This window comes from Sinocyclocheilus anshuiensis, unplaced genomic scaffold, assembly GCF_001515605.1.
Source record: "Sinocyclocheilus anshuiensis isolate Anshui unplaced genomic scaffold, SAMN03320099.WGS_v1.1 scaffold272, whole genome shotgun sequence".
NCBI lineage: Eukaryota > Metazoa > Chordata > Actinopteri > Cypriniformes > Cyprinidae > Sinocyclocheilus > Sinocyclocheilus anshuiensis.
In genome coordinates, this window is record NW_015554117.1 from 91,407 (window position 1) to 98,908 (window position 7,502).

Sequence of the window (7,502 nt, forward strand, 5' to 3'; positions counted from 1 at the left end):
TGTTTTTTTAACTTTAAACTGCATAAACACATTTCATTACACCAAATACACAAAATAATGTTATTTTTAGCAGCATCATATGACCCCTTTAAACGTGAATGTCTAAAATCAAAACACACAGGGATTAATCACACTAGAAATAATGCAAAGGCTTAATTTACCCAGGGTTACACTAATAACGTGAAATATTATTACAGTTTAAATCATCTGTTGTAAATCATCACGTGATCCTTCAGAAATCATTCTAATATGCTGATTTGGTGCTCAAGTTGTGCACAACAAAACAGTTGTGCTGCTTAATATTTTTGAGGAAACAGGATTCTTTGATGAAACATTTATTTGAAATAGAAATATTTTGTAACACTACAAATGTCTCAACTGTCACTTTTGATCAATTTAATGCATCCTTACTGAATAAAAGCATTAATTTCTTCACGACAAGTAGTGTAAATGATCATATTAGCCAATGGTTGAATGGCAGGATGTATTCTAGCTTGTAAAAATATGTTGAGTTAGGCATTAGTAACTCCAGAAAATGACAACTCAATGAAATGAGAAGGAAGCAAACATGCACTGCAGATCGAAAAAAATGTGCCAAACTTTAGAAGCTTGATTTGAAGTTGTGCGCGTGTCCTCTTTTAGAGCATGTTGATTTATTCATGTATGTTCTGCACCAGGCCCGAGGCTTGCAGGGAAAAGAGGCCACTGTCAGCCCTTCCTCCCATCCTGAGCCCCGCACAAACCCCAAAAACACACTCTCGCCGGAGAGCTGACAGTCATGTGCCCGTCTCAGTGGATCTCTCCTGATGCACGTCACAAGGATCAAAGGATGGCCCTTGTCACCGCCGCGTGGCTCATGACAGTCGTCACACAGAAGAATAATTCAGGGGACGAAGCCCACCGGGGAAAAGGGCATCGCCGCACATGTGTGATTCTTTTCACTCTCCTTCCCACCTGCGTTTGCCCCAGGCACAGAGGCTTACAAAAACTCACCTCCCCTTCCAGCTCACATGATAAATATGAGAGGTTTGAAAACCCCGATCAGGGAGTGACAAACAGGATTACATGCTGTTTGCACCTGGTTGTCATAATTAGAGCACTGATGACAGGGGAGGAGTTAATTGAGATGAAGATCACACTGAGGCGGGTGCGATGCGCACGTGGCTCTGCATGAACGCTCAACGGCTGTTTAGAGTGATAATTACTCCCTCGGTCACCTTAAACAGCATTAACATGCTTTTCGACAGTTAAGGCCTGGAAACGTAATCTACACAAGGATGTGAGACAGGTACGTGAGCTCGAATTTGTGACTTGTTGAGATCTGGAACATGTCAGACCACCACAAGGGGTGCTATAGTATAAATAAGAAATAATTAATGAGTGTGAAAGTGTCTGTCCCAATATCCACACTTGCTGTTTTTGCACTTGACCACTTACAAGGAGCGTTCTGTCTAAATAAGCTGGGAATGCTCTGCATACTCAAATCATTTGAGAGAATGAGTTCAGGGACTGGCTAAATATTAACATTACTTCTAATTCCCTTGTCATTTAAGGTGTAGCATAAGGCTTACATGATAAAATGTTGGGAATAGGTATGTAACTGTCCATAAATAATTTATTTGCCACATGACATTAATTTTCTGCCAATCTGTGCTAGTTACAGAGGGATTCATGTGAATGGATCCACAACAGATTTGGTGCCTGTGCTCTATTGCTATGAATCACCATTACTGTTGCGGTTTCTCATCATTGGTTTATTGGCATGAGGTTGATTTCATGAGCAAGAATAGATGTCTGGGAATTTCTTGCCCAAGCGTAAAATTGTGCTGCCAGATTTTGATTACCGAAAATCATATTGTATTTGATGCAACTCCAGCGTAACTAAATCAAATGAAAAGTCGTAACTGTATATTTTTGTTTTATTAAGCCAAATGTAATTTTGAAAGTCTGCCGAAAACATATCTTCTTACATTTTTGCTATAGACAAAGGGCCTGTTTACACCTGGTCACTTAATGCATTTTCTCTGATCGGATAGGCTGTCTTTGGTCGCAAGACCATGACAACGGCCGCCTTTGAACTTCTCTCACTGTAGGCTATGACACAGGACCACCGATTAGGAGACACGATCACAGAAATCACCGCGATTGTTTCATGATGCCAGTCTTTCGTCTGGGACAGCCGAAAATCGTGCAGTGTGTTTCGGGCTTAACCCTCTGGGCCTCTTCGTTTGGGAGTCACACTTGGCTCCTTCGCAGTCAAAAGTGACCGAAGCCTAAAAAAGTAACTTTTTTTTTTTTCAGGAAAATCAATGTAATACATTTTTGTTCAATAATAGTTTTCGATTCTTATTTATAATTTTGAGGGATGTTTATGATACTATGCAATATTTATACAATTTTAATGAACTATTTTTTCCATTAGAATTAATGTTTTTTTTATTTCTTAATTTCTGTATTATTTTTTTAATAGATACAATATTTCACATTAAAATAGAGTGAAGGCATTTAAAATCCATTTTTTGAAGTGAGAATTGTGCCATCTGGAGGCGTAAAAAAACCCCGTAATTTAGCATAACCTCCTGTATAACTCCCTATATCAATACAGAAGCTTTTGGATTCCCGTTGTTTTTTAGACATAATTGCTTTATTTAATCAGGTTTTGCATTTAGATATATATTTAGACATTCTAAAAGACTACGTTTGGTCAAGGTTTAGATATTTTTGGTTAGATAAGTATCAGGTTCTGTGTGTGTGTGTGTGTGTGTGTGTGCGCGTGGGTGTCTATTTTGCACTCTTGACATTTTAGAGTGTCACCCCTTGATTGCTGCACACTTTTTTTCTACACAGTGGCTGATTTGTAGTTTGTACCACCAAAAGGTTAGCTGGGTTTTAATTTTTATTTATTTTTTTTTGTATTTCCCATTCATTTCCTATGTCGGTCATTTTTGACCGCGAAGGAGCCAAGTGTGACTTTTTTTTTTGACTCTTTCACATATCCGAATCATGTCCATGATTTTTTGTTTGTGTGTGTGTGTGTGTTCTAAAAGACTACGTTTGGTCAAGGTTTAGATATTTTTGGTTAGATAAGTATCAGGTTCTGTGTGTGTGTGTGTGTGTGTGTGTGTGTGCGCGTGGGTGTCTATTTTGCACTCTTGACATTTTAGAGTGTCACCCCTTGATTGCTGCACACTTTTTTTCTACACAGTGGCTGATTTGTAGTTTGTACCACCAAAAGGTTAGCTGGGTTTTAATTTTTATTTATTTTTTTTTGTATTTCCCATTCATTTCCTATGTCGGTCATTTTTGACCGCGAAGGAGCCAAGTGTGACTTTTTCTTTTTGACCCTTTAACATATCTGAATCATGTCCATGATTTTTTTGTGTGTTCACATAGCTAATGCAACAAAAGTCACCAAGTGTCATCTCATTCCGATGAAGCTACGATTTTTAAAATGTCAAAACATAAAATTCTTCGGTCAAAAATGACCGAAGAGGCCCAGAGGGTTAAGAGTTCACATCCTGCGTGTTTATTTCGACATCCAGCTAGTATTTGTTGTTCTGAATTTAATTTATACTGGTTTTCATCTTCAAAAAAAATCTGTGTCTGGAGTTTTATTATTGTATTACAGTAATAATAGACTAATGAAAATCATCATTAAAATAATCAAGATCATTGGGAATAACAATTACAAACGCAAATAAATAAATACATGCAAAAAAATCCAGAAACATTATGGTAAGGAAGTGTGAGGAAAATTATTCTATTTGTTATGGGGGAAAAAACAACAACAAACCATAATTTCTACTATGACATATTGTCATTCTAATATTAATAATAATAATTAGAACTAGATGTAAGACCTTGATTAATATCAGTCATTACTGTAAGTTTCACACACTTTATTCATTGAGCATAAATTATACAATTTATTGTGTTCTCATTGAATACCAGCAGATGGCGCACTGTGGCCTCGATCAAAACCTCACCAACATTCAATCTGTGCTGGAAGGTCTCTCGCTTCACTGTCACTTATTGCCCCCACACAACAAATGTTTCACAGAAGCTCCAAAGCACATATTGCACACTTTAGCAGAGACAAATGTGTGAATAGACACACACATAAACCCAGGGGCGGTTTCTCCATTAGGGCGATTGGGCGACGCACCACCAAAGCGCGAAAGGGAGGGATTTGTTTTCTTTCACATTCAACCACAGAGTTACGCTAGCTTTCACTGTTTGTTCTGCCTCTAAATAGTCCAATCAGCGTCGAGTCGCGTTTTGTGTAGTACCGCCCCTTTTTGGGCGATTTCTTTCAGAGTGATGTCTTGTCCAGATACCCACACTTGCGGTCTTTGCACTTGACCACTTGACTACTTATATTTTCCTGTATTTGGCCCAAGTGTTCAAGTGAGCATGAAGACCACAAGTGTGTGTACAACTTTTCATTACCTGATGGGACACACTTGTAGTGTTGTAAAAATGCAAGTGTTTACATAGCTTTATTTTAATTTTAATTTTAAATACTTAAAATCAACTTCTAAATGTCTGTCCAGTAGTCCCTATAACATGACCAATTTAATTTGTGGTACTTCTAATTAAGTGATAAAAAAGCAGTTGCAAATGTTGTACAAAATAAATATAACCACTACTCCTCTTTGCACCAATAAAACGTAAAAACACTGTTTTTCTACCAAATTATATGTAATATCTAATTATTATATTAATATTTAACTTGCATTGGAAAGGTTTCCGTGACCTCTCGCGAGATCTCGGCAAAAAGTCTCACGATTTATTTCCAGAACATGATGCAAAATTCATTGTAAATTGATTATTAAATTGTTTGATTAGGGTTTATACATAATTTCTGTGACAGAGTTCAAGATAAATCCTTTAATCTTACTACTGGAGCTGCTAGTTTGCTAGTTTCAAATGATTAATAAACAGCAAGCACAAACTATGCAAAAGCAGCATTCCTTCTGGTGCACTCAGTGTCCGAATTCACTACTCGTTTTCATTCACTCCTTCTAGTGAACTGAATTAGTGACCTAATGTAGGGAATAGTGAATGAGGGTATAGGGGGCGATTTCGGACACAGCCTATGAGTTCCGGGAGGGCTAGCACTAACGTGCTGTCGTCATCATGCGTAACCTTAACTTGTGCAAGGATTGGTGGGAACAGTGACATCCAATATATTTTGAATTTTAACAACAAGAAAAAAAATTAAAAACGACTTTAATATCTTTATCAAATGTGAAAAAAGAAAAAGAAGAAAAAAAACAGAGAGACGTGGACAGCTACGCCAACTCAAATTCAGTTGTCAGTTGAACTTGATCGACATCTTGGCGAATGTTACCTCAGCGCAGATGAATTCCATCGTGTCATTGAAAGAAATACCATTCAGTCGTCGTAGCAATAAGGATAAATTGGCAATTAAAGAATTAGGACCACCAAGACCAAATTTAAACATCAAACATGTATCAACAAAGGGCGGGAAGTCGCATAAACAGGGATTTTCGAGGACGTGGTATGAGCGGAAAAAAAGGCTAGTGGGCTGCGAAGTAGCTAACGCTTTATTCTGCTAATGTTACCCCTGCATTTTGTTCCATCCCGAGAGTGTGACGGACATCGCATGGACAACTACAGGTGTAATGTAATATAAGTGAGTAATGGGATGTAAGTGAGCAGTGTAATGTAAGTAAGCAGTGTAAGTGAGTACCGTAATGTAAGGGAGCAGTGTAAGTTAAAGGGGTCATATGATGCAATTTCATTTTTTCCTTTCTCTTTGGAGTGCTACAAGCTCTTGGTGAATAAAGAAGATCTGTAAAGTTGAAAAGACTAAAGTCTCAAATCCAAAGAGATATTCTTTATAAAAGTTAAGAGTCATGTCGTTGCTCCGGCCTGACAGGGCATCACAGTATGGTGAGGGGCGTAACATTTCCGTATCACGCTTGAGGTATTCGGCCAATCACAACGCACTGGATAGCTGGCCAATCACAGCACACCTCGCTTTTTCAGACCGATGAGCTTTGTAAAAATCGACACGTTTCAGAAGGCGGGGCATAGAGGAGAAACAATAATGTACAGTATGTGGAAAATAATGTTTTTTTAACTTTAAACCGCATAAACACATTTCATTACACCAAATACACAAAATAATGTTCTTTTTAGCAGCATCATATGACCCCTTTAATGTAAGGGAGCAATGTAATATAAGTGAGTAATGTTGTAAATGAGCAGTGTAATATAAGTGAGTTGTGTAAATAGTGATTTTTGTGACTTTCAATTATTATTAAACTGAAATTGAATTAAAAAGTTTTTTGGAAAACCACATCCTGGCTTCAGTCTTCATTTGCTGCTGAATTGTGTTAACACGCATATAGAAACATAAGGAGAGCAAGAGATTGATTGTTAGAGTCAGTTTATTTTTAATTAATACTAGTAGTTCAGTTTCCTTTACATCTTTAACTAGCCGTTAATTTATCAATTGAATGGGTGACCTATCCTCATTAATCATGCAAACATTTGCCCCCCCTGAGAGAATTGGCAGGAGCCGCCACTGCATAAACCTACCTATGAAAAGACTGTGTGTGTATTCAATGAGAAAATTAGAGTCTCTTTGCTTGGTGTTTGATAACTGCAAAATTATAGGTATACAATTACATTCTACATACATACAGGTAGATATGCACGAAAATACTCCTTATGATTTGAAAACAGTAAATGGACTTTCATGTTGAATCACAGCAGTCTGATCAAAACCTCACACTTAATGTGCTGTGCTTGGCGTAACCTTTGGCCACAATAAACAAATTTGAGACTAGTTTTAACATATTTCCCGTTGTCTAATGCGCTGTTTGGCCGAAGGAACAGAAACTCCACACCTTTCCTGTATTCAGTCCTTTTTGGAAAATTTGTGTAACCAGATACGTAAACTTTCTGATTACGGTTGTGAAACTTAGTCCACTGATCGAGCTTGTGTTTGCCACTAGACATAAGGCTTATCAAACTAATTTCCTCATCACATTCCTCTTCAAACATTGCAGGACTAGTGTGAGTGTTAAATAAACCCAGAGGAAGAATTATTACTCAGTGGCTCTTACAAAGCTCAGGAGACTTAAAGGGATAGTTCACCCAAAAATGAAAAATTTGATGTTTATCTGCTTACCCCCAGGGCATCCAAGATGTAGGTGACTTTGTTTCTTCAGTAGAACACAAACGAAGATTTTTAACTCAAACCGTTGCAGTCTGTCAGTCATATAATGTAAGTGGATGGGAATCACGGCTTTGACAGTAAAAAAAACATATACAAACAAAACCAAATTAAACCCTGCAGCTCGTGACGATACATTGATGTGTAAAGACACAAAACCATCGGTTTTTGCAAGAAACTGAACAGTATTTATATCGTTTTTTACCTCTGATTTTCACTGCAATGTCCTGAGCGCGTTCTCAACAGCCGGCGCCTGACGCGTCTTCTTCTTCTTTTTGCTTTACAGCGGATC

General features: G+C 37.7%; 1 protein-coding gene across 1 annotated transcript in view; it reads right to left on the reverse strand.

Annotated features, from left to right (window-relative positions):
• LOC107669918 (inward rectifier potassium channel 13-like) overlaps positions 1-7,195 on the reverse strand; it is a 23,666-nt gene extending 16,471 nt beyond the window's left edge. Inside the window, exon 1 of the mRNA XM_016462352.1 lies at positions 7,166-7,195. The gene's annotated coding sequence lies outside the window, so the exon portion shown is untranslated. The remainder of the gene's footprint in view (positions 1-7,165) is intronic.
• Positions 7,196-7,502: the final 307 nt, after the last annotated feature.